General features: G+C 45.7%; 1 long non-coding RNA gene across 3 annotated transcripts; it reads right to left on the bottom strand.

Annotated features, from left to right (window-relative positions):
• Positions 1-501: 501 nt before the first annotated feature.
• LOC129021898 (uncharacterized) lies at positions 502-22,140 on the bottom strand. 3 transcript variants are annotated; one of them, XR_010125213.1, is made up of 5 exons: positions 21,851-22,035; positions 19,293-19,390; positions 18,187-18,264; positions 7,108-9,553; positions 502-3,110 (listed from the first exon to the last, which is right to left on the bottom strand). It is a non-coding gene; the product is annotated as an uncharacterized LOC129021898 (long non-coding RNA). The 3 variants fall into 3 exon arrangements; XR_010125212.1 differs by lacking the exon at positions 7,108-9,553 and having other exon boundaries at positions 774-1,744; positions 1,925-3,110; positions 21,851-22,140; XR_008496170.2 differs by lacking the exon at positions 7,108-9,553 and having other exon boundaries at positions 774-3,110.
• Between the last annotated feature and the right edge of the window lie 5,029 nt (positions 22,141-27,169).

Genomic DNA, 27,169 nt, shown 5'->3' with positions numbered 1-27,169 from the left:
TGCTGCTGGGTTCAGGGTGTCTCTCCCTCACATAGGATTTCAGACCAATGCTGCTGGGCTCTGAGAGTTTGTCTCTCACATAGGATTCCAGAACACTGTTGCTGCGTTCTGAGTGTTTGTCCCTCATATAGGATTCTAGGACAATTCTAGTGGTGTCTGAATGTCCCTCAGATTGGATTTCAGCACACAGTGGCTTTGTTCTGAATGTTTGACCCTCACTTTGGATTCCGGAACGCTGCTACTGGGTTCTACTTGTTTGTCCCTCACATAGGATTCCAGAACCCTGCTGCTTGTTTTGGTACCAGAGGGTGTTATTTTCTCATCTTGCTGGTATCTATCTAGGTTTTCTCAAACTTTTTGGAGAGTATCTTTTATGACTCCAGACTGATTGGCATAGAAGGAACAACTATCTCGCAGAGTGGCACATAACCCTCCTTGGGAAAGAAATAGCAGATCTAAGCCTTGGCGGTTTCGAAGAGCTACTTCACGTAGAGACTCTACTTGGGTATGTGGTATTTTTATGGCTGATTGGAGACTGCTTAAATCAGCATCTACTTGTTGAGATAGGGACATTAGCCCAGTTTCTCCCTGAAACAGGGCAGCCATGCCAATGGCTGCTGATCCAGCTATGCTAAGGCCAGCCAGAAGGGGTACGAAGAGTGGGGCTGCTTGGCAAAACTTGGAATGTAATTCAGGGGAAGCGATGAGAAGTTGTCCTTCTGGCCCACTATACATGTAGACCTGGGGGAGCACATGAACCAACATACACAGGAGAGGTCCTGATTCAGTTCTATTGATGCAGCATGTGAGACCTGAAGTGCAGGCTAACCAGGTATTGTTAAGTGCCTGGTAGAAGACTGAGGCACTTAAGGAAGTAAGTAGAGACTGATTACAGGTGGCCTGAAAGGGAGAAGCAGATAAGTTATATCTGGTGCTAATTAAACAAGAAGCATTTCCAGACACATCTCCTAATGTGAGGGCATGGGGGCATATATGACAAGAAAGAGAGCCAATTTTTAAGTGTGGCTTCTACTCCTAATCCAACATAATATGGGCGGTTGGACTTTAGGGATAACCAACAATCTTGGGCTAGTTTAGGCTAGGTGAGATTGAGGAGGTGATGTACCCCACCTAGAAAGGACATCAGGCAGGGTTGGAGGTGCAATCATTGCAGCTGAGGTTTGGGAATGAGGAATGGCAGCAGGACAGTTAAATCAGCCCTGCCTGGGCGTTTTGGGAACACAGGGTCACCTACATCAGTTAAAGGCTCGATTGGCTTAGGAGGGCTCCATGAGACTAGGATTTTCTTTTGGATGCTGAACATAGTTCCAACATCAAATCCCAGGATATAAAGCCTTAATCCTCATGACAAGCCATAATACAATTGAGCTAAATTAGGGTTATGGACGGTTATAGTGAGAGGATTGCAATTTTTTCTAGTACACAGCTTAGGTCGGGAAGCGTGAGCTATGGAAAGGGTTGAAGATCAGGTTGATCCCCTAGAGTAGGTGGCCAAAGTTACACATGTCCAGTCAGGGCAGAAAAACTGGTAAGAATCTCAACAACTAGAGTCAGGGTGATTTCCAGGACAGAGGCAAAAGTCAACATTCTGAAGTCCTTTTTCTGCACCTTTGGAGTTTCCACATCCATTCTGGCTTCCAGTGTCCAAATCCCGCAGCAACGTTGATGTTCCCCACTCTTATGACCAGCAGGTTGCGTTGTTCTTCGTGGGTATGGGCAGGCTCTGGGAACAAAGCACATAAATCAAAAACTTCTTTGGAGGTTCCTGCCTTCCAAGTAGTGTTTGCAAACACACGTCCTGTCGTGAAAGAAGTGAGGAGGAAAGAGTAGGATGGAGTAGAGGACATACTAGGCAGAAACAGACAGTAAAGGTAAATAAGAAGAATTAATCTGATGGCTTCACCTGACTTAGGCGCAGTTTTAAGAGGCCTGGCCCAGGCTTGGGGATCCATATTTTTTTGGGGCTCTGTTGGCCTTTTTGATGTGAGAGTGATGAATCCAAGCTGGAATGCCATCCACTTTCAGAGCTGTCCACTTTCAGACGGTATGAGGTCCTTTCGAGGCAGGAGTGAGTCCTTCTTTCTGAAACCTTTTAACGTACACCAGGTCACCCAGCTGGAAAGAGTGGCAGGGCCCCATCTGGTCAGGAACTGGATTGGGGTGAGCTCCCCAGACAAGTGGCTGGATAATGTCTTGTACCTTTTGGAGAGACTGACCACCAGCCATACACTGGAGAGCTGGTTGGTTAGCTAAGTCCTGAGGGTGGGGGACCTTGAAATGGCTCCTTAGAAGCTGGGCCAGTTTTACTCCTCCTACTTGGGTGGTAGAATGCAGACGACTGATTAAAGTTTTCTGAGGGCTTGGGGCATGAAGATTCTGGAATCAGGAAGAATCCACCAACCTTCCTGATTTTTACTGGCCTGAAGATCCAAAGCCTGTCTTTCTTCCTCTGTGGAGTATTCGGGATGATCTAATAAGTCAGGTTGAGGAAAGGACACTGCAGGTAGCAGGGTCAGAGGCACGACTGGAAGCCAAGCTGCCTCCCGAGCTGCAGAGTCTGCTCTTTGGTTACTACGAACAACGGCCATCTCCTCTCTTTGATGTCCTGTGTAGTGAATTACAGCCACCTGCTGAGGGAGCCAAACAGCTTCAAGCAGGGCTAAAATTTCTTCTTTGTTCTTGATAGTCTTTCCTGCTGAGGTGAGTAGCCCACGCTCTTGGTAGATGGTTCTGTGCACATGCACAGTAACAAAAGCATACCTGCTGTCAGTGTAAATGTTAATACGTTTGTCCTTACCCCATCAGATGGCCTGAGTGAGGGCAACCAACTCAGCCCTCTGTGCCGAGGTACCTGCTGGTAGTGCCTGGGCCCACAGTATATCTGTCTCCATAGTGATGGCTGCAGCAGCCTTTCGAACTCCCTGCTCAAGGAAGCTGCTACTGTCTGTAAACACAGTGGCATCTGCCTCCTTTAAAGGCACAACTTGGAGATCACGTCAGGCCGTTTCTGTAGTCTAACAGCTCCTGGCAGTCATGGACAAGTGCGGTGAAGTCTGGATCTGGGATAAAAGTAGCTGGATTTAAACACCCTGTGGGAGAGAAAGTTAAATGAGGCTGATCTAACAGTAAACTCTGATACTGCAGGATGCGAGCATTTGACATCCATTTGCCAGAAGCACTTCATAGCAAAGTCTCTACAGCATGAGGAGCCTTAAGGGTTAAATTTTGGTGTAGATTCAGCTTATCAGCCTCCTGAACCAGGTTTGTTGTGGCTGCTATGGCTCACAGACAACTTGGTATCAATTAGGAAGCGTTTAGGCTGGCCCCCCCACTGTGGTGGTTATCATGGGCTCCCGGGGGCCAAGTGAGAGGGAGCCCCGGTCCCATCAACCGTGCAACTCCTCAGCTGCAGGGAGGGTAAGGACCTTTTTCTTTTCTGGTTTTTCCTCTGGCTTTAATGGACATTCCTTCTTCCAGTGTCCTATCTGCTTGCAATAAGCACACTGGTTTCTTTGTAGGGAACTCTGCTCACTTTTCTGGCCTTTCTGGCATGGATCCGGGGTCCCTTGGCTAGTGCTCTGTGATGGGGTCCCTTCCTTTCTGGCTTCCTGGATGGCCACCACTAAGATTTTCACTTGTCTTTTGGATGCTTTATTAGCAACCTTTTCAGCTGCCTCAGCTGACTGTTTTTGTTTTTCAAACTCTCGATTGTCAAAAATATTCTGGACTATTTCTAAAAACTGGCTAATGTTCATTCCAGCAAATCCCTCCAGCTTTTGTAATTTTCTTTTAATATCAGTCTCTGCCTGAGCCACAAACGCTAAATTAATAGCATGGCTATTCTCGGGAGCCACCGGGTCAAAAGGGGTGTAAGTTCAATAGGCCTCTTGGAGGCGTTCTAAAAATGCTCCAGGTGACTCATCAGGCCCCTGGACAACCTCAGTCGTCTTAGACGATTCATAGGTTTTCGAGCGGCTCCCTTGATGCCCGCAAGAAGATACCAGTGAAAATCATCTAAAGCCCTCCTCCCACCCTAGGAATTAGGTTCTCAATTAGGCCGCTTAGAGGGAAAAATCTTCTCAAGGAGGTTTTGGGCTTCCCCCTCCGGTCTATTGGCTGACGTAAGGAAATACTTTCTGGCTTCTCTTTGGATATGATCCCTCTCTTCAGAGGTGAAAAGGGTTAAAAGGCATTGCTGATAATCATCCCAGGTGGGCTGGTGAGTCTGCAGCACGGACTCCATCAGTGAGGTCAGAACCTGGGGCTTTTCAGAGAAGGGGGGATTATGAGCCTTCCAGTTGTACAGGTCAGAAGCAGAGAAGGGGACATAAACTAAGAATGGAGCTGAGCGCTCATCACCAGGAGGGATTTGTGCCTCTCTCAGCGGGAGGAAGGGGGCTACCTCCTGCCGAGGCCGTAATTGGGAGGCTATAGGCGGGGATGCCACAGCAGATGTAGTCAAGGAGACAAGGAAAGATTCTGGGGGAGCAGGAAGGTTTTAGGGTGGCGGAAATGGGTGAGGAACACTTTCCTCTTCTTCAGAAGGAGGCAACACAGGAGGAGCCAAGGGAGCTGAGGGTCGGGACGAAAGTGCAGTCTGGCTCAAAAGGACCTTGGAAGTGGGATCATGAAGGGCACATGAGTGGAGCCAAGGTGGAGGGCTCTGAACCAAGCTCGGCCATTGATCAATGTAGGGAAACTGATCAGGGTGACCGGGAGTTACAGCAACAACCAGCCACACAGCCTGAACAGCTGTGATATTTAGTGACCTTCTGGGGGCCACTCGGTTCCAAACTGTGGCCGTTATACTTCACAGAGTGTCCGGAGTTTGCCTCTTTTAAGGCATACTTCGTAATCATCTGAGAAGCCTAGAGAGAAATTCTGTAACATACATCGGAGAGGGCTCCAATCTTTACTGGGCTGGGAAGAAGGGTTTCCTATTCTGGAAGCAATTAACAAGGTTTGAGCAGAATTATTAAACCCAGTACAGACAGAGAAATTCACGGCCTAGGGGGCTGTAGTACAGGAAGAACAGAAATAGTATAGCCAAAAGAAGCAGGAAAACAGCTATAGTCAGTGCTTCTTGCCACATAAAGTCTGTCTTTTTACACTTCAAGATTTAGGGAGAGGATAAGAAGCAGGTCAGAGGCCAGTGGGACATATGTGATCCCCCCTCCTCTTTGACTTATAGCCTAAATATTTTTGGAGTCTCCACGACTCGAAGGCAAAAAGATCAAACTTGGCCTTTTTTTAAGGGCTCTAAGAGGGAGAGCAGAGCCAAGTCTTGGAGGAGCTGGACATGCTGTGACACAGAAAAACGAGATGCGCGGCATAAGGGATGGGGATGTGGAGGAAAGGGGCCACTTGGATCTTCTCAGGCTGGGAGAAGCCACGCTGGGCAGCGCTGGATAGCCAGGACGACTGACTCCGCGGTCCCCTGCCCGCCTTCAGGCCCCATCAGGCGCTGCAAGCCCAGCTCAGAAGCCTGGCCTGGGGCCAAGGTCACCGCAGCAGGCTGGGCCTCTGTCTTCTGAGCCGGGTGTGGACACACTGGTGCTCAGGGAAGTCGGGAGATTTTATGCCTGAAGGCGCGGGAGCCAGGGGCCAGCGGGGGTCCCTGGGGGAGGGGGTCTGGCGCCGTCACCTCCCACTCTTGGCCCGCGGGTTGGGGAGCCCCTGCTGTGGGGGAAGGAAGCTGTTTCCTTTGTAAACTGGCAGAGGCGTGCCTGCTCAGACCTCCGGACGGAGTAGAGCAGTATGGGCATAGGTTTCTCTGCACAGTGCCTTATCCAAGGGCACGGGAAAAGTTAGGGGATGACAGAAAAGGTGAGCAAGGAGGTCTGCAGCGTGGCTATTTTGGACCCACCATGGGTCTAACGGGAAGATGGACCAGTTGTTGGGGCATGGGGTATGGCAATCTAAATGCCAGCAATATGTGTGGTACCAGAAATCCCAAACGGGTGAATGTTTCCCACACTCTTCCCCATAACAACACCTGATTTGTTTCTGACAGAAAAGGCAGGACTGGGATGGCCAGCTTAAATGACTAATGAGAGATTTGACCTCCTGTGATAGAAAATCACTACTGAGGGATAGCATTGGGCGATATACCTAATGCTAGATGATGAGTTGGTGGGTGCAGCGCACCAGCATGGCACATGTATACATACGTAACTTACCTGCACGTTGTGCACATGTACCATAGAGCCTAAAGTATAATAATAATAATAAGAAGAAGAAGAAGAAAGAAGAAGAAAGAAGAAGAAGAAGAAGAAGAAGAAGAAGAAGAAGAAGAAGAAGAAGAAGAAGAAGAAGAAGAAGAAGAAGAAGAAGAAGAAATTAGCAAAAAAAAAAAAAAAGAAAGAAAGAAAATCACTACTGAGGACCTTGAAGAAGTCCTTACCTAGTCGTCTATGGCAATATCGATGACCTGACATATCAAACTTAGACACCAGACAGGACAATAGACACAAACATGACAATAGACACCAAACAGGACAATAGACACTGGGGTATATAAACAATTATGGCAATTTTTACAGACAGACAAGGGGAGGGGGTCCCGTGATGGGATCAGTCAGATGCCCACCTGGCCACTCCCCTGGAGGGGATGTAAGCTCCTCTTGGCATTGGCAGGCCGGTATAAACCCCTGGCTTGGATCAAGCTATGCCTGATGCTGCCTTAAGCCTTATGAGGTAACCACAGAACCTCAGGTGAGGGCCCACTCAAACTCTGTAGCTTTTGCCATGGAGCTACAAACTGGAAATTCAAGTGCGAGCCCTTGAACTCCACATCCACTCACTCATTCACACAGAGTTTATAACAGTTTTCTTATTCTCGTTCCAAAACAGGTCTCTGGGAGACCTGAACGACAGAAGGAGAAGAGATAGAGAAAGAGGGAGGGTGGGAGGGAGAGAAAGAGAGAGAGGGGCAGAGAGAGAGAGAGACTAGTCTTAACGCAGAGGCCAGCCTGCCAGAAACCAGGACTCTGTCCTCCAGCATCCTGGAACATGGACAGAGTCAGAGACAGACGCCCTTATCAGGGCCGCTTCCATCTCAGAGAAACACGGTCAGATCTGACTTACCTTCCCTGGACCAAAACTGGACTCAGGAGTTGAATTTGGTTGGGCACACACACCAGTAGTCAATCCATTCCCCTCAGGAAGACAGTGGCCTAGGGGTCCCTGGAACATCTTCAGGTGGGGCTGCCCCTATAAGCTGGCATCTGTCCAGGGAAGCCCGGAGTGAGTCCGGCTCACACCCGATGGCATATAAAATCTCTCTGGGGCCTCCAAATGCTGTAACTGTGCAAGTTACAGAGAAACTCCACACACTGAGATGAATTCAGGAGTCTATTAGCCAGCGACCAAGAGATGGCTAGTGCTCAAAATTCTCTCTGCCCCAAAGAAGGGGCTAGATTTTCTTTTATACTTTGGTTTAGAAAGGGGAGTTGGGGAGTCTAGTTAAAACAATCTTACAGAAGCAAAGCATGCAAAAAGTTAAAAGGATAAATGGTTACAGGAAAGCAAACAGTTCCAGGTGCAGGGGCTTTAAATCTATTAAAAGATGATGGACATGGGGCTTTGGGTGATATCAACCGGACACAAAGCTGGGGCTATGGATGCTATCAACCAGGCGAGTTCCTAGGAACTGTGGATATAGCTTGCCACAGTATCTTATCAGTTAATTGCATCCTTGGATGTGCTGGAAGTCTGCTTGCACAAGTTAAGTCCTTGAGGAAGGGGGTTGGTAAGGGGCTGTAAGTGAAGGAGCCGAGATGGAGTCTGTCTGGCTCTCTCAGCTAAGGGAGAGTCAATGCAGGTTAAAACAAGGTTGGGTATCACAGTAAATGTAGTTTATCCAATCTACATTTTTATTGATAGTTACCCATCAGAACAATGCAGATTTAAACCTGGCAGCTATTTGGTTTTGAGCTTTGAATTCATTGCGCACTCCTCGTGGAACCCCGATAGCATCTATATAGACCTGTGGATCAAATAACTCATAAGGAACCTCTCTTGATGCATGGCGTTTTGCTTTTACTTTCTCGGGTTGATGAAATGCCAGGGTGAAAGGGATGGCCAACTGGACTAGAGCACAAGTTCTGCCCCAGTTACTTGGCAGAGTGTCCAGTAAAAGTCCACAATACCACCATACATCCACTTGGGGATGGCTAAGGACAGACTGATGGGCAAGCTCTTGAAAGGGCCTAAGCTCTTTGCATTCCTTTAAGCTTCCGAGAAATGTCAAGTTTTCCCTGTCATGAGAGACATCAAGTAAATTTGGCATTGAGAGGCGGAGCCTGAATGACCCTCAGGGGCTGACCCACAGGGTATCAAACCCCTGGGAAGAGCAAGGAGAGAGCTTGGCATGATTTATCATCCTAGCCTGTGGGATTTTTGAAAAAAGCCACCACACAGCTCATGCCCAGTCGACAGAGAGACCATCCAAGTGGAAAGGGGACAATCTGGGCCTCTGGCCTACCGTGTGCACAGGCGTAACAGTCGCTTTTGTTCAAAGTGCAGATGAAATATTTAATCCATTCCAGCCAGGCATTTACATCTTTGTATCCTGTCTCAATTGTTAAGGTTTGTTTCGAGTCATTTACTTTTACAACTGACACCTTAGTCCTATTATTAGGTATAGTAATAACAGATGTCTGATTTACAGCTGAAGCTTTTGGGGGTGGGGAAGGAGGAGGAGAAGGAGTAATAATATATTTCAAAAATACCTATAGGATCTTTTCCATTGATATTGGCCCCGATTCCATAGAAGCAACTGAGGGCAGGCTGAGGATCGGTGGAGGTAGGGGTAATAGAAGAAATGAGAATAGGGTTACATTGGGATTGGCAATCAGGGAAAGTAGTTCCTTTGGTAAAGTGGAGGAGGGTCTTTAGATTGACACAAACCCCCCACCCCCATAGAAGTCCAACATTGGTTTTGAGTGGTCCAAAGGACGTAGTCCCAATCACTGCAAGGTTCCCAGGCTGTGGGAATAAAGAAACGGTGTCTTGGTTGTAGATGAGAACTAGGGGTGAGAACTAGGGGCAACAGAGGAAGCTAGGGGGCCAGGGCAGAGATATCTGTCTGAGGAAGCTAGTTGCCTTTGGTTCTTTAAATCCCCACAAGGTGTAATAAGACAAGCATCAAAAACAATGGTTTGGGGTGAGTCAGACCTAGTTATACTAATAACGAAATGGCTAGCAGTGGAATAAGGAAAGAGGGAGAGACAGCACAATAGGTAAAGGAGAGTTAACTCTTTCTTAGCTTTAATTTGGTAGGGCTTGACCCTGGAACAATGGCCCATGATTCTAAAGGTGGCGGTAGTGCCTCTTTGACTCGAGTGTCAAAGGACTTAAGTCCACCCTCTTTCTGCTGTTCAGACTGCAGTTTCAGTAGTCGGGATCATTAGATATGATCCTTCCTAAGCTGGCTCAAGTCTCCCTTCTTTCCACCCTTTGATGAGGAAGTGATCTCCAGGTTGATGCTGATGTACCAGGAACTCCAGGGTTGGTGTCTGTGCTAGGAGACCTTTGGTTTTAAGAGAAAAAAAAGTAGAAGATAGACTAAGTACATAATTTTTGAGGAATTGGTCTGTGGTTTCAAAGGTAAGGACATCAATGGTAAAATGTAAATAAGGCAACCCATATAACATCTCATAAGGAGATGAACCAACATCCTTTCGAGGGGCAATTCCCATTCTTTTTTTTTTTTTTTTTTTTTTTGAGACAGAGTCTCACTCTGTCGCCCAGGCTGGAGTGAAGTGGCGCAATCTCGGCTCACTGCAAGCTCCACCTCCCGGGTTCACACCATTCTCCTGCCTCAGCCTCCTGAGTAGCTGGGACTACAGGCGCCCACCACCAAGCCCGGCTAATTTTTTCGTATTTTTAGTAGAGACGGGGTTTCACCGTGTTAGCCAGGATGGTCTCGATCTCCTGACCTCGTGATCCACCTGCCTCGGCCTCCCAAAGTGCTGGGATTACAGGCATGAGCCACTGCACCCAGCCCAGTTCTGATTCTTAACAAAGCAATGGGGAGGCGTTTGGTCCAAGGTAACTGAGTTTCTAGGACCAGTTTGGTTAGGTGACTCTTTAGATTTTGACTCATTCTTTCTACCCTTCCTGAAGAGGATGGATGCCAAAGGATATGATATTCCAATTTTATGTCTAATGCCTGGGCCAATCCTCAAACAACATTTGCTGTAAAATGGGTCCCGTTGTCTGAGCAATGTGTTCTACTAGTCCAAACCTGGGTATGATGTTTTCAATTAATGCCTTAACTACATTGGTAGCAGTTGCACTTGAGAAAGGGATAGCCTCTACCCAGTGAGTAAAATGATCTACTATTACTAACACATACTTTAAGCAACCCATTGGAGGCATTTCAGTGTAATCAATTTGAACACTTTGGAATGGTCTTAGCCCTGTATCCCTTCCTCCTAAAGGTAATTTTCTTAGGGCTTGTTTATTAGTTTTCTTGCATATTAGGCAGCTGTCTGTGACCTATTTGGCTAGGGTATAAATTCCAATACACACATATATCCTGAGAGTCGCAACAAACATAGCTTGGAGTCCCCAGTGGGTCCCCTGATGTAATTGAGACAAGACCTCCTTCATGAGAGGTTTGGACAACATCTCCCTTTGATCTGGTAATATCCATTTCCCTTCTGTGTTCTCTTTCGCTCCTATTCTTACTAACTTCTTTTTGGTGGAAGAGAAAATGGGGACTGCAGTAGGAGAAGGAAGGCATGGAGTTAAGTAAAAGACAGGTGTTTTGGAAGAAATGGCAATTTGTTTTGCTACCTGATCTGTGAGGTTATTTTCCCAACTTATGAAAGAAAAGTTATTTTGATGCCCTGGGACATGTACAATAGCTGTCTCTTCTGGCAACTGGAGATTGTTGAGGATATAAACAATTAGTTCTCTGCGAACTAAATCTTGGCCTCTACTATTGATAAAGCCTCTCTAAATCCAAATTTTTCCAAAGGCATATTTAGAGTCAGTATAAATAGTTCCTTCTTGGTTCTGTAAATGTTCTAAAGCTTGGCTGAATGTGAACAGTTCGAATCTGGGCAGACCTCCTAGCTCTACTTCTTCAAGAGTTTCTTCATCAATTATGGCATACCCATTATGCGTTTTCCCTTCAATTACCTGGGAAGGCCCATCTATGAATAAGTGTTCCCCTGTCTTGAAGGGTGTTTCTCCCAAGTCTGGTCAAACCTTTGTACGGTAAGCAAATCTAAATATGCATGCTCTCTTTTTAAGTTTAAGTCCCCTGTTAGAAAGACTGCTGGATTAAGTGAATTATCAGTAGTTAATATTAAATCATCTTTTTACAGCAAGATAGCCTCATACTTTAAAATCCTTGAGTCAGTGATCCACCTTCCTGCTTTCTGATTTAAGATAGTTCTAACTTGGTGGGGCATGCTTACTGTTAATTTTCCTCCAAAGGTTAGCTTCCTATTTTCTTCAACTAATAGAGCTGTAGCCATGATGGATTGGATACATTGAGGCCACCCACAAGTGACTGGGTCTAAGACCTTTGATAGGAAGTCCACGGGCTGTCACTGGCCTCCATGCTCTTGGGTAAGCACTCCTAGAGCTACCCCGTTATTCACATTAACAAAGAGGTGAAATGGCTTTTTCAGGGAGGGTAGAGCTAGAACAAGGGCAATTATGAGCATCTCTTTTAATTCTCCAACCTGATGGATTTCCTCAGAAGTCCACAAGAGAGTCAGGCTTCCACTGGGTAAGTTTTTCATATAAAAGTTTACTTTCTAATGCATATGAATCAATCCATAAATGACAATATCCAATTAGTCCCCAAAACTTCCTGAGTTCTTGTTTAGTTTGAGGCAGGGGTAAGGAAACAATTCCCTCCACTCTTTCAGGTCCTATTCTTCATTTACCTGCACTGCTTAGGTGACCTAAATATTTAACTTCGGGTTCTACATATTGAAGTTTCCCTTTTGAGACCCATAACCCCTCACATTGTAAGTGGTTGAGAAAATGTGTAGAGAAGTCACCCACTTCCTTTATATCTTTACCAGATATAAGGATATCATCCACGTACTGAAGCAGGCATATTTGCTTAGAGACTATGACTTTCTCTAGTACTTGTTCCAGAATCTGACCAAAGAGGTTGGGGGAGTCTGTGAACCCTTGGGGCAGGACTGTCCATCAATATTGTTGTTTCCGCCCCAAATAGGGATCTTCCCACTCGAAAGCAAATATATCTCAGCTATCCTCAGCCAAGGGGCATGCTCAGAATGCATCCTTTAAATCTATAACTGTGAACCACTGATGATCATAAGGAATTTTTCTAAGAATGGTGTAAGGGTTGGGAACAATGGTTGAGTAGTCTGGACTATTTGATTAATAGCTCTGAGGTCTTGCACTAATCGATATGACCCATCTGGTTTCTTGACAGGCAGGATTGGGGTATTGTAAGCAGACAAACAGGGTTCAAGAAGCCCATCTTTAATGAGACTTTCAATTACAGGCTTTAGCCCTACCCTGCCTTCTAAAGGAATGGGATATTGCTTTCTCCTTACTATTTCCCCATGAGTTTTTAGTTTGCTATATATCGGAGGGACTTGCAGTCTCCCTCTATTTCCTTCCCTTGACCAGACATCAGGATGAATGTATTTTTCATCCACAGAAATGAATAAGTTTAATGAAGTGAGGAATACCTTGGGGCCTACTTGAAGGCCTGTGCCTAGCTTCAGCATTAAGTCTCTTCCTAATAGATTAGTTCCCACTTCAGGGATCAATAAAAATTGAATATGAGTAAATTGATCTTGATATCTGACTTGAGTGCTTTCTGAAATTTTTGCCTAAATCCTTCTCCTTTTACCCTAGAGACTAAAAGTTCTTCTGAAGAGCAAGTAAGACCAGGTGGAGGGAAACAAATAGAGGAGCATGAAGCCCCTGAATCAAGTAAAAAGGTGATAAATTCACATTTAGGTCCTACCTCCAAATTTATCAAGGGTTCCTGGTGGGACTCAAAATAAAAGAGGCAGAGCCCCTGACTCCCCTATTATCCCTCAAAAGTCATGAGTGTGAAGGTTTCTCCTTCCTTGTTTAGTTCAGAACATTCTTGAAGTGGCCCATTCTTCCACATTTGTAGCTTCTATCTTGTTCTTCTTCCTCCTCAGTCTTAGTATTCTCTGACCTTGCTCCCCTATACCCCTTAGGGGGCTTGTTAAACGAGGGCCTCAGCCTTCCAGATGGAGGCTTGGGTCCTCTAAAGGAGGGTTTAGGCTCTTTATAATTTCTGGCTCCCTGAAAGCTCTGCTTAGAAATAGATGGGTTTGGAGCCATCTGCTGGAAGGTGGATAACAGAAGTTTTGTCTTTTGTTTTTGTTTATCCTCATCTCTCCTCACATATACTTTCTGAGCCTCCATGAGAAGTTCATTCAGGGGATGGTCCTCCCAATTTTCTATCTTTTGTAGTTTTTTGGAAATGTCTGGCCAACTTTTAGTAACAAAGTGGAGTTTTAACATTCCTTGTCCAAGGGGATCTTCCAAATTGAGGCCTGCATATTGTCTCATTTGCTCCCTCATTCTGTCTAAGAATCTATTGGGCCCTTCATCCTTTTCCTGTTGTATGTCAAATGCTTTAGAAAGATTTTGAGTTTGGGGTACTGATTCTCAAATTCCTTTTATTATCATCTCCCTTAGGTCCTGCATGTTTTCCTGGTGATTTACATTGTTATTATCCCACTGGGGGTCTCAGGTGGGAAATTTATGGTCTGCAGGAGGAACGTTTTGACCAGGAGGGTGCTCACGTTCCCAAACTGCCATAGCAGCCCTACGAATTGTATTTCATTCTTCCCCTGAAAAGAGGATGTCCAGATGGACCTCAGCTCGGCCCAAGTGTATATCTGAGGTCCTAAAAATTGATCAATTATCTAGTAATGGCTTAAGCTCCTTTTTAAAACTCCAGACTTCTGAACCAGTCAAGGGAACATTTACAAAGCCAATGGCTCCCCCTCCCTCTGGTACTTCTCTTAGAGGAAAAAAAATTGGATCTGGCTCTTTAGGCATGGAGGGAAATGGGAAGTTTTGAATATCCTTTTGACATTCCTCTATCTCACCTTGAAGGCCCTTTAAGGAGGATTACTTAATAGGTTGTGGAAGGACAGGCTCATGAGATGGTAATTCCATAAAGTCAGGATTGGAGGGTGGATGAGTATTATGAGCAAGGGAAGGATGTGGGGTGGTAGTCAGAGGGACACCAGAAGTGGAGGAGAGATCTGCAGCAGCAGCCGCTGAAATGGAACACGAGCAAGGGACACAGGCGAGGGAGGGGTGGGACACGGCAGCTGCAGCTGGAGAAGCAGCAGCCAGAGCGATGGCACAGGTCGGGGAGGGGCCTGAAATGGCAGCCAGAGGAGCGGCAGCCGGAGGATATGGAGCAGCAGCTGGAGGAATGGGTTCGGGGGCACTAAATGGAGGAAGTGGAGGAAGATAATCTAGAGGGCCGCACGTGCTGATGGGTGTGGTTGCCTAGGAACGGGGACTCTTCCTCTCTCAGAGGGGTTGGTTTCTGGCTTGCTCCCTCCAAGTTTTAGAGAGTAAAGGAGGACAGGTCCCTGTCTCCAACAAAGAGCATAATCTATCTCCTCCTGGGAGACAGGGCTCCTATCATTAACATGTTTGATTAAAAGCTGATAAATCCACTCCACATTAGACCCAAATTTTGGCCAGAAAAGTGAAGGTTTAAGGATGGGTTGTCAAACCCAAATAAAACAACAATATTTTATCATCTGCTGCTTCTGTTTATGTTTGGTTCTTTCATTATCTTTCCAATATTTTAACATAAGCCCCAAGAGACCATCAGAAGGAATTTCATCTCTCTCGACTCTTTATCTTTCCTGTCTTACTTGAAACGTTTCCCGTCTCAGAGGTTATGGGTGTTCCAACCTCTCCCACTAGAGGTGTCTTACCCTCCTCTTTCCTCCTCATCCCAGAGGCTCACTGAGGCTTTAAGAGGTGGTTCCAACCTCTCCTATTAGAGGTGCCTCACTCTCCCCTTTCCAGTGGCTGTGTGAAGGCTCAGTCCCTCCCAGAGGGGTTTCTTGCCTATCCTGTAGCTCCACCTACTGGAGGTTCCTTGTACCCTTCTTTCACTTTGTCCACTCTGACTGTTCCTGCCCCAAGCCAATATGTGGCAGCATAAGACCACAGAGAAGACTCACTCTCTACACACAATAATGCTTAGCACCATTCACACACACTCTCAACCTCCAAAATGTTGTCCTGACCACCAAGGAAATACTTTGTCACTCTTGCGAGGTTTCCTACCTTGGTCTGTTCACAAGAGTTACCTGGTCCCCTGATCGCCGCGGTCTTGCAAGCCTCTCCTCCCCACGTTGCTGAGAACCTGGATTTATTTGTCACAATGGGTGGGTCCTGATCCCCCACCCCGTGGCCACCATGACTAGACAGTGGGATGTGTCTCCCCGTGGGTGGGGTGACCAAAGGCCCCCTCCCAAAGGAGAATGCTCACTTCACGTTGGGCATCAAGAATTGTTGGAACTAAAGCTTGGAGTCTTAAGGAAAACGAGCACTCAAAGGATTTCTCAGCAAAGCAAATTTACTTCTGTGCAGAGGGGTGCTTCTCCTTGACCAGTCGCCAAGGACAAAAGAGGATGAAAGTTTTTATCCCTGACACAAATCCTGCCCCTGTGCCCTTTCCCCATTGGCTGGAGTCAGGCCACACAATCTAAACTAGACCTGGTTGACTAAACATTTGAACTTTCTTTAGATAAGGTGGGCACATAAGGGAGAGAGGGGAGAGGGGGAAGGGGTGTCTGCGATGAGCTAGAGAGCTAGTCTTCTTCCCAAATAAGGAAAGGAATGTGAGCTGGACTGATAACGCCTGGTACTGTGACATGCCTGGGCATGTAGCAAAAGCAGAAAGGAAAGAAAAGAGAAGGAAAGGGAAGGGGGTGGTACTGTGAATTAAAGAATAAAGGACTGATCAGGCTATTTGAAGAGAAACCTTATCATATCCCACATAGTAGGAAACTGAATCTAATCTAAAAATGTATAAAAAGAACTATAATAGGTGACACCACTGCACTCCAACCTTGGTCACAGAGCAAGACCCTATCTCAAAAAAAAAAAAAAAAATTATACATTACAATCAAGTGAAAATTGTTACAGGTAGGAAAGGCTAATTAAAAATTCAAAAGTCAGTTAATGTAATCCATTACAACAAAAAGCTAAACAACATAAATCATTTAATTCTATTAAATTAATTCTATTAATAGTTGCAGAAAAAAACATAAGGCAAGAAAAGAGAAAAAAAGACATTGATATTGTGAAAGAAGAAATAAAACTGTTTTAGTTTGCATATGACATAATTGTCTATGTAAAAAAAATCCCAAATGACCAAACAAAGAACTCCTGGAACTACTAAGAGATAATAATAATCAGGTTGTAGAATATGTGGTTGATATAGAAAAGTCAAACGTTTTCCTGTATATCAGCAAAGAACAAGTAGATATGAAATGAAAAACACAACACTACTATGACACTGAGAAAAACAGAGAGAAACAAACTCCTGTGTAGAAATATAACAAAGACCTTTTGACAAAAATTATACATTTCTAATTAAAAGAATCAAAGAAGGTCTAAATAAATGGAAATACATTTTATGTCATGGATAAGAGGCCTCAATATTGTTTTAAGGTTAGGTCTCCTGGATTTGAATTACAGATTCAACACAATCCCAACAAAAATCCTAACAACTTATACAAAAAACTGATTCTAAAGGTTATATAGAAATGAGGCAGGAGAATAGTGTCTGGAGACAGGGAACCTAAGGTTGATTCGTGTTAATTTGGATAGGAGAGGCCACTCTCTTTTCAACCCCTCCTTCTTCTGCATGGCAGTTGAAAAATGAAAGTACCCCCATTTGGTTCCTTCCCACAGTCAATCAGACTGGTCGCGGGCCTACTGTTCCCCTCCCACAACCAATCAGACTGGTCATGGGTCACTACTTCATTTGCATAGAGTGAACCAATGGGATACCTCTAGAGGGTATTTAAACCCCAGAAAATTCTGTAACTGACACTCTTGAGCCATTTTTTCAAGCCCACGCCCACCCTCTGGAGTATACTTTCGTTTATAATAAATCTCTGCTTTTGCTGCCTTGCTTTGTATGTGCATTTTGTCCAATTCTTTGTTCAAAATGCCAAGAAGCTGGACAACTACCCTCAACTGGTAACAGAAATGCAAAAGCTCCAGAACTGTCAATGAATAGTGAAGAAGAAATTGACAGTATTCACACTACCTCACTTCAAGACTTAATACAGCTAGAGTAATCAAGACAGTGTTTTATTTGAAAAAGAATACAAAAATACACCATAGAACAGAAAACCCAGATATAAATGCACATAAATACAGTTAACTGATCTTCAAAAAAGGAACAGAGGAAATTCAATGGAAAAAATATAATTCTTTCAACAATTATTGCTTGACATCTGAACATCCATATAACAAAAAATAAAGGAGACATAGACCTTGCAACTTTCACAAAATTAGCTCAAAATTATCATAAATCTAAACATAAAATCCACAGTTTGAAACTTCTAGACGATAACACAAACCACCTAGGGTGTGGCAATAAGGTTTTAGATGCAATGCCAAATGCATGATTTGTGAAAAAGAAAACTAATAAATTGGGCTTTATTGGAATTAATTTTGTTTTGCCAAAGGTACTGTTAAGAGAATGAAAAGACAACTGCAGACTGGAACAAGATATTTTTCAAAAAACACACTTGATAAAGAATTGGTAGTCAAAATATACAAAGAACTATTAAAACTCAGAAAGAAAACAATCAACCAATTATAATATGGTCAAAATATCTGGAAAGACACCTCATGCAAGATAGAAAGCAATAAGCATATGACAAGCTCAAAATCATGTCATTGGGGAGTTGTAATTAAAACAGTGAGGTACCACCATATACCTAGTAGGGTGGCTAAAACCCAAAACACTAACACCAAAAATGCTGGAGAAAATGCAAAGCAACAGGAAGTCTCATGTATTTTTCCTATGAAAGAAAGATAAAAAGCCACTTTGGAAGACAGTCTGACATGCTCTTACAAAGATAAACATTCAATTTAGCAATTGCATGTCTGGGTACTTACCTAAATGAGTTAAAAACTGATGTCCACACAAGTCTTCATGGGGACATTGATAGCAATCTTGTTAATAATTGCCAAAAACTAGAAGCAATCAAGATATACCTTTTAATAGGTGAATGAGTGAACTGTTGAACACCCATAAAATAAAATATTATCCAGAAACTGCACTATCAAGCCACAAAAAGACATGAAGAGACCTTAAATGTATATTGTTAAGAAAAAAAAACCAGTCTAATCGGGCTACATACAAAATGATTTTCTGGGAAAGCTAAAAAATAACATTCTGAAAAAGGTAAAACTATGGAGACAGTAAAAAGATCAATGGTTGTCAGAAATTTCGAGAAAAAGAATAAGGAAAGGGAAATAGTGATGAGTGCGTAGAACATGGGATTTTCAGGGCAGTAAACCTCATCTGTATGACACTATGATGGATATATGACACATGAATTTTTCAAAACCCATGTAACTATGATGAAATTTTTCACAAAGAGTGAACCCTAATGTAAAGTATGAACTTTAGTTAACAATCTATTGCTTCATCAATTCTCAACCCCATCAAATGTAATATATTGGTTCATCAATTGTAATAAATGCACTATACAAATGTAAGACATTAAAAACAGGGGAAATTATGAGTTAAAGACAAGTATATGGGTAATAATTTATCTGATCAAACTTTTTGTAAACCTAAAACCGCCCTAAAAAATAAAATATATTAAATTAAAAAGCAAATAAATGACCATTCCATGAAAGATTAACAACTGTGCAAAAAGGAATATCACATACAGAATAACATTTTCATAAACACATGTAAAAATAAAGCGTATTAACATAGAGATGCATACACAGGTCATAAATGTATGAAGAAAAGCAAGCAAAGCATTTTACTATTAACAATGCTGACTCTATCTGCAGAGAAATTGGACAACTCAACCTTGAAAACTGATTTCAAGGTCAGGTGAGGTGGCTCACACCTGTAATCCCAGCACTTTGGAAGGGCAAGGCAGGCGGATCACCTGAAGTCAAGAGTTTGAGACCAGCCTGGCCAACATGGGGAAACCCCGTCTCTACTAAACATACAAAAATTAGTGGGGTGTGGTGGCATTCACCTGTAATCCCAGTTACTCAGGAGGCTGAGGCAGGAGAATCACTTGAACCCGGGAGGTAGAGGTTGCAGTGAGCCGAGATCGTGCCATTGCACTCCAGCCTGGACAACAAGAGCAAGACTCCATCTCAACAACAAGAACAACAAAATTATTTCAAGCAGGGTGTGTGGTGTGAAGACGTTTTCCAAGTCTTTGCCTGGTTTTCATTATGTGGATGTACCATTTACAGTGCACAGTTGACTGTGCAAATATCTGTATTTTCCTTATATGTAATATTTGTAATAAGATTTTATGATCCAAACTCAATATACAAATCTCAGTGCATTTTCAATTGCTACCAAGACTTTGAAGTTAAATTTTTAAAGTTAACATAACCCATTAAAACTAATTTTTTGAAGTCCCAAAATATCTCTAACGATATAAAATGATTACATAAGAAAAAGCATACATTAAAAGACATCAAAGTATAATGAAATAAATGGAAAGATGGTACATGTTCTTAGAAAGAGAACTGAACATCACCATGATGCAAGTTTTCCTAAATAGATCTAGTGTCTTAAGTTCCATGAAATTCACAATTGTTTGTTTTTATTGATGAGTTTTAGAAAAACTACTTCTAAAAACTCGAAGACAAATGTCTATAGTCAAGATATCATAGAGAACTATTAGACAGTGTTATACAGTGAATGTTTATATATCCCCCGAAATTCATATGATCAAATCCTAACCCCAATGTGATGATATTAAGAGGAGGCACTTTGGCTGAATGCAGTGGCTCACGCCTGTAATGCCAGCACTTTGGGAGGCTGAGGTGTGTGGATCACATGAGGTCAGGAGTGCGAGACCAGCCTGGCCAACAAGGTGAAACCTCATCTCTACCAAAAGTACAAAAATTAGCGGGGCATGGTTGTGGGCGCCTGTAATCCCAGCTACTCAAGAGGCTGAGGAAGGAGAATCGCTTGAACATGGGAGGCAGAGGTTGCAGTGAGCTGAGATCACGCCACTGCACTCCAGCCTGGGCGACAGAGTGAGACTCCATCTCAAAAAAAAAAAAAAAAAAAAAAAAGGGGCACTTCTAGGAGGTAACTAGAATTGATGAGCTCATGAGGAAGCCTTATCAATGAGATTGGTACCCTTATGTAAAGAGGCACATGTCTATTTCTTTCAGGCAAAAGAAATTCCATTTAATTATTATTTTTATAATACATTATTCAGTAAGCAGATAGTCACATTTGAGTATTTCTAGGTGTTGTCAAGGTTGTCCTATAGAATTTAGCATTAATCTTCAAAGTACAGAAAACAAAAACAAAAAGAAAACAAACTAAAAACTACTACTGTCATTAGAAACAAATCCCTCACCTTGCGAAGAAAGAGGAATTGATGTTTTAGTGAATCTTTGTGCTTTATCAACTTATCTACTAGACTTTTTTTTCTGGAAATGTATACATTTTTTACAATAATGGAAAATATTTTCTTATTTCTTTTCTGTGGTAGCATTCTTAAAACCGCTAAAACTTCATTTGAAATCACCCAAAAGAAATAAACAGACCTCAGAAACTTAGTACACATACACAGAGAAAGAAAAAAGTAAATAATTTTTAACAAATGGAATACGAAACTAAACATTTAATTATTTTCAATGCTACTTCCTTCTTGCTTCTGTGAAACTATTTTACCTTATCTTTCAAGTTGGCATTTGGGAGTATGGGGAGGAAACTGGAAATTTAGGATTTTACTGCCAGCCCTAGAAGAGTTGGGCTGAGCGAACAGGGTGGTGGATTGGAGATCCTGTTTGCCAAACATATGGAAAATGCAAAGGAAAACATTTCCCCACTGTGGAGTATTAAAATAATTAAATAGGAGTGAGTTAGACTGAAGTGGCTGTAGTGCCCTGGGTTTCTACCTAAGAAAACCAAACCTAACTCTAATGTATTTTCTTGTAAGTTACTAACTTAAAAGAAAATTCAGGTTTAACTACCCACAAACTATCAATTAACTTCTGATTACACACCCAGGAAATTTCCACCTGGATAGTCCAAATAAGGCGAATACATAACTGCACCCAATGAATTACTGAATGAACCTTATAAAAGCCTTTCCTTCAAGCCCCTCCAGAGAACCCCAAAACCACAAACCATGGCCGAGGGCTCTACAATTCATGACCCGCTGTTTGCTCAAATAAACTCTTTAACAGAGCCTCAGTTTAATTTTCAACAGAACAAGAAGAGCTGGGACCCCACCAACCACAGCTCCTTCCACACAGGAACCGCACACGCCGAGTCGGGGTCTCCCCTGGTGACCCTCCCGCCCTCCTAGAGCAGCCCAGAGAGGGCTCCAGATCATCACACAAAACCGGGACCGGACAGGACGCCCAGGGTCGCAGTTGTTGCTCCAGTCCCGCCCTGCAGCCGGAGGGTTCTGACGGCCCAGCTGAGCCAGCAGGGACTCAGTCCACAGACTCCGGAGCTGACTTCCAGGAGCTCGAGTCCCACCACAGCCGTTTCCCGCCGACAGCAGCCAGCCCCCAACCCCGTGTGGAGACTCCCAGCCCCTGGGCTCACTATTTCCTGGCTTCCGGAATGTTCTGGCATCCTGCTTAAGGATCTCCAAGGTCACAGGGCGGCAGAGGCTGTGGCAGAGCCACCCAGTGCCTCCTGAGCCAAGGAGAGAACAATGAGGCGGAATGGGAGCCGGGCGGCCAGACCGGAGACAAAGGCCCCGCCAGACGGTGGAAGCCACATCCTCCTCTCCAGCTGCCCTCCTGACTGGATAATTCCCACTTCCGCGCTCCTGATTGAATAGGGCTAGAAGCCCCGCACCCTCCCCTTGAGCTACAGGAGATGCGGAAGATGCGCTCAGACAAGGGGCTGAATGGGACCTAAATGAGGCTCTGGGCTGCAGCCCATGGCAGGCGGGGCTTCCTCCCAGAACTGGGACATGACCTGCCCAGAGGGCATTTGTATTTAACCTTGTATATAACATTATATCCATTTATGAATTATACGTATATACATACACATATTATTCACAAATTGAAACAATGTAATAATTATTATTTCAAAATTTCAGATTTCATAACTTTCCTGGCCTCTGGTGTTTTGAAAAGGCAGCCTGAGCTTTGAAAAGGAAGTCAGTCCTCTCAGACAGCAATGTCCAATAAACATAAAATTGAGCTAAGTGTGTCACCTTAAAGTTTCTAATAGGCACATCAAAGAAAAGAAACCAGTAACACTAATTGTAAAAATTTACCTAACCCAATATATCAAGAATATTAACATTTTAGTATGTGATCAATATAACATTATTTAAAAATTAATTTTTGGTACTAAATCTTCAAAACTCTCTGTATTTTGCCCAACAGCCCGGGGCCCACGTCCCGCTCCGGCTCCGCGCTCGCTCACCCCCCGCGCAGGGCTGGGCAGGGCCGGCGCCCTTTAGCTCCGGAGTGTGAAGCCGCGTGTTAATGGAACCAGCGCCAGAGTAGCAGCGGCGGCGGCAGGGACCCTGTGCCCCGCGTCCCGGAGGCCGCCGACAGCGCCACCCCAACCCTCTCACGGCCGGCTGGACTGGAGCCACCAGCCCCGTCCTCCGCCCTGCCGCGGCGCCCAAACCCCTAGCTGGCCCTGCCGCCCTGACGACTGCGGACTCGCCGGCGGAGTCTGCCCGCCGGGGAGGAAGGCCAAGCGGTGGAGCGCACTGCTGCCGTTTCCCCCCCAGTCTCCTGAATGTCGTCCCTCGGGTAGTGAGAGAACTTAGCGGCAGGCTGGAGCGCCCTTAGCGGAGAGACGCAGGAAGGGAAGGAAAGAAAGAAAGACGGAGGAAGAAGCGGATCGGAAGAAGGGTCCGGAGCTGCCAGGCCGACAGTGCGGAGAGAGTGGGAGCGGTGCGGGGCGAGTGGTAGCGATGCGTGGCGCCCTGATGCGTCCCAGGCCCGAGGAGCAGCGGGCAGCTGCGGGACAGCCCTCCGCGGAGTAGCCCCGTCGGGCCAGGAGGGCTTATACAACCGCTGAGAACACCAAGTGCTGGTCGCACCAGGCGTGCGGAGTCGCCCCCCGGCACACCCTCTGCGCGTTCCCCGCCTTGTCATCCCTCGCTAACCCGCCGGGAGCCTCCGCCGCAGCCTCAACCTCGCTCCCTGCCCTGTCCTGGGAGCCCGCGAGCACCAGGCCGAAGGCGCAACCGGGCCTTGGGGGAGTCGCCCCGAAAGCGTTGGGTTTGCTTGTGTGGGGTTAGCCGGGGCCGCGGCGCCACCCGCACGCACTTCGCCCGCCGCAGCCGCCGCCGCAGCCGCGGGGAAATCCCGGAGAGGAGGCGGACCAGAAAAGCGAAGAAACGCAGCCGGCCAGGGTTTGCCAAGGACTGGCGCCACACAGGCGGATCGCCGAAGGGAGTGCAGTTGGAGTCACCGCGTCCCCATCTTCCCGCCCCGGCGGCTGAGCTCCGCGGGTTGGAGCGCAGCCCCAGGGCACAGCCCCCGGGCGCCCGGCGTCGCCGCGCAGGTTCTTGGAGCAGATGGGCCTGGGGCGCCCAGCGATGTGGCCCTGAGGAAGGGAGCCCGTACCTACCGAGCAGGAACAGCCGCGAGGCCGAGTGGCAGGTGCGCCAAACCGAGCACACCCCCTGCGCTACCCGCTTCTGCCCGGCTTCCGTGCTTAATTTTCCTCGGCGGGACTAAAGTTGGAAATTGACCGCAGAATTGAGCTGCCCGGGAACAGAGCCCCGGCAGCCGCCAGAGCGATGTTTCCGCAGATCTGGCACCCGACGCGGCACCAGGCTGCAGACCAGCCCTTCAAGTTCACTGTCCCGGGGTCCCCGGACCGGATTAAAGGGGAATTCCCGTTCCTGCAAGCACGGTATCACATCCTTAAAATGTGAGAAACTGGCAAGTGAAAAGTCAAATGCAGAGGCGCTATGTGATGTATTATAAAATGTCATATGGATTAAACACTGATGTTGGAGGGATTTTTTTTTTTTTTTAGATGGAGTTTCACTCTTATCACCCAGCTGGGGTAAAATGGTGCGATCTCGGCTCACTGCAACCTCCACCTCCCAGGTTCAAGTGATTCTCCCGCCTCAGCCTCCTGAGTAGCTGGAATTACAGGCGCCCGCCACCACGCCGGGCTAACTTTTATAATTTTAGTAGAGACGGTATTTCACCATGTTGTCCAGGCTTTTCTCGAACTGCTCACCTCAGGTAATCCACCCGCCTCGGCCTCCCAAAGTGCTGGGATTACAGGCGTGAGCCATCGCGCCCGGCTTGGATTAAACATTGAAATGCATAAACGGACTCTAATCGCCAAGAGATTGAATACGATTTGTGCAAAAGTCATCCCATTTCTGGGATGGGAACATCAACGACAGATGGCCCAGGCTGTCGAACGTGCCAAACAGGTTACCATGGCACCTGTTTGAATGCCATCATCGGGCAGCAACAGCTGCAAACTCAGCATCTTTCATGGCCACAGACCCCCGTTCCCCTTACTCCTCACCCTTGGAGACTTCAGCCTCCTGGAATCTCGCTCCTCGGGGGCAGTGCTGGCCTTCTTGCGCTGCCTAGTGCTCTGAGTGGGCAGTCTTATTTGGCAATACAAGGTGACAAGAAAGCACCATGATGCAGAGCACCACAGAGGTGAGAGGCCGGGCAAGCCAGATTAGGACATTTTCCTGATACTCTTACAGTACTGCAAAATTGTGTGCATCGCTAAAGAAAGCCCCAGCCTATACAGAAAGCAAACAATGAGATAAGAGGAACTGTTGCAAAGCTTTCCGCTGAAACACGAGCAAACCTGGAAGTTTGCTGGGTTTGCTGTGGGCATCTGTAGATTTCTCGATCTCGTTAGATTGCAGGCATCTTGATATCTTGGCAACTGCCTAGTTAATGCTAGTGGCCTGTACCATATTATGGATAATTTTCAAAGAAATTTGAAATTTCTTTGCTTAACTGAGTAATTTTCAAAGAAAGTAATGTTGTTAAATGGGGTGAAATAAGTTAAATTTGAAAGTGAATATGTTCAAACGGAAGGTTTGATAATTGCATCTGCTACTACTACTTAGTTTCATAGGCTTTAATTCTAGTGCGCATTAAATATTGGGCAAAATTGCACTTGACTAATTTTTGGAAGAAAAGCAATTCTGTCAAGAAATAAAAATAGACTTTGGGTATGGTTAAAGTATAAATCTTATGTTTACAAAATACTGTGATTTCAAGAAATCACTGTATTAGGAATGTGCAATGACATACAAATAAAAACCATTTTTAAACACACACACACACACACATAAAGAAAAACCATAAAACTCTGTATTTTAAACTTCCAGCACATCTCAATACTGACCAGCCACATTCCAGGGGCTCAGTGGTCCCAATGGTCAGTGGCTGCCACATTGAAATGAAGCTCTGAGTGCTGAACCACACCCCCCACCCGCCATTCGCTTTCAGAGGCAAGGGAGTACCCCATCCTTGCAACATCTGAAAGTGGTAACCTGAGAGAGCAGTGGGCTGCAAGCAGGAAGTGTCCACGGGTAGATTACTACTTCCCATCTGCTGGTTGGTGAGTTAGGGGGAATCCTGTTTCACAGAGCAGACACTGATCAAAGGATGATGGTGCCCAGAAGAAAGAAACCCCATGTCTTCAGGTATGTCCATGGGCTTGATCAAAGTTTAGATATGGAGTGAATAGATTAAAGGCAAACTTATTTTGCTGTTGGTCCTAATGATCAGGCTGTGGTTGTGTTTCCTCTTGTGGTATGGGGAACTGTGTGCATTTAAGCACCAATCACATTCATACCTGCCATTTCTGTATTATTCAACACCATCTAACAAGAGATCAAACTTTTTAAAGAGGGGGAAAAAATCAGTATTTGTAGGATGCCTACTGTTTGCCAGGTAACTTTTAATCCTCCTCCTAAATTCACAGTCAATCGTGCAGCCTACAGGTGTCCTCTCTCCACAGGTAGAAGCAATGCCAGTTCTTCACCTGGATGCTCCAGTCGCTTACCCAAACCCAATGCATGCTGGGATTATAGTCCGCAGCCCTAGAACCAACAGGCTGGGAGTGGAACAGATACTACAACTTCCAACATTCCATACGAAGGTCCCGCTTTCCAAATCACGCTTCCATGCGTCCAGTGCAGTTCTGCCTTGCTGAGGGAAGCGTGGGTGTTCCCAAACCTCTCCTGCCTGCGAGGAGACGGCGGGGCCAGGGCATCTGGTCTCACCTTGTAATTGTGACACTGTGTCTCCTCGAAGCTTCCCGCTCAAAGCTTGATTTTCTGCAGGCCGGCAAGGACCCCAGAGACTCTCACAGTCTCCTTAGGGTTGCCATGGTAATGTTGATCCTCCAGTAGGTAGGCGCACACGGCCCCTTTCGTCTGCCCCACCCCTCCCCTCAGCACCCCCCCCTTGTCCCGCCCTTCGGGCATGCGCTGTGTACCCTCCTCCGTAGAGGTGGGGCTATCAGCCCGTGGACCTGGCAGCTGCAGGTTTTCTTTGTATCCTACTCGGGAAGTTCCCTCGTAGTGTCTGAAACCGTCATTTCACTGCCAGAAGTGAATATACACGGTCCTAGTAACCTGGAACTTGCCTTTCCAAAGTCACCTTTCCCTCGGACTCTCCGTGCTGCCACGAATCCTCTGCACCCCAGGAGCACCCCGGTCTGGCTGCACCCCCCACACGTGGGTCAGGCCTCTCACAGGGACGCTCCAGCCGCTGTAATAAAGTCACATGAGAAAGGCCTGTGACGTTATTAGGAGAAAACGTCACCGGGGAAAGGCCTGAACACTGCTCCATCCAGTCAAGAAACAGCCACAAGGAAGGGACCCCCTAAACTGCTTTTGGGGCCACATCCACCACTGACCCCCACCCAGGCTGGTTCCCAGGT

Source organism: Pongo pygmaeus, chromosome 21 (genome assembly GCF_028885625.2).
Source record: "Pongo pygmaeus isolate AG05252 chromosome 21, NHGRI_mPonPyg2-v2.0_pri, whole genome shotgun sequence".
NCBI lineage: Eukaryota > Metazoa > Chordata > Mammalia > Primates > Hominidae > Pongo > Pongo pygmaeus.
Note: the sequence above shows the minus strand (reverse complement) of the source record. Positions and strands in the feature narration are given on the sequence as shown.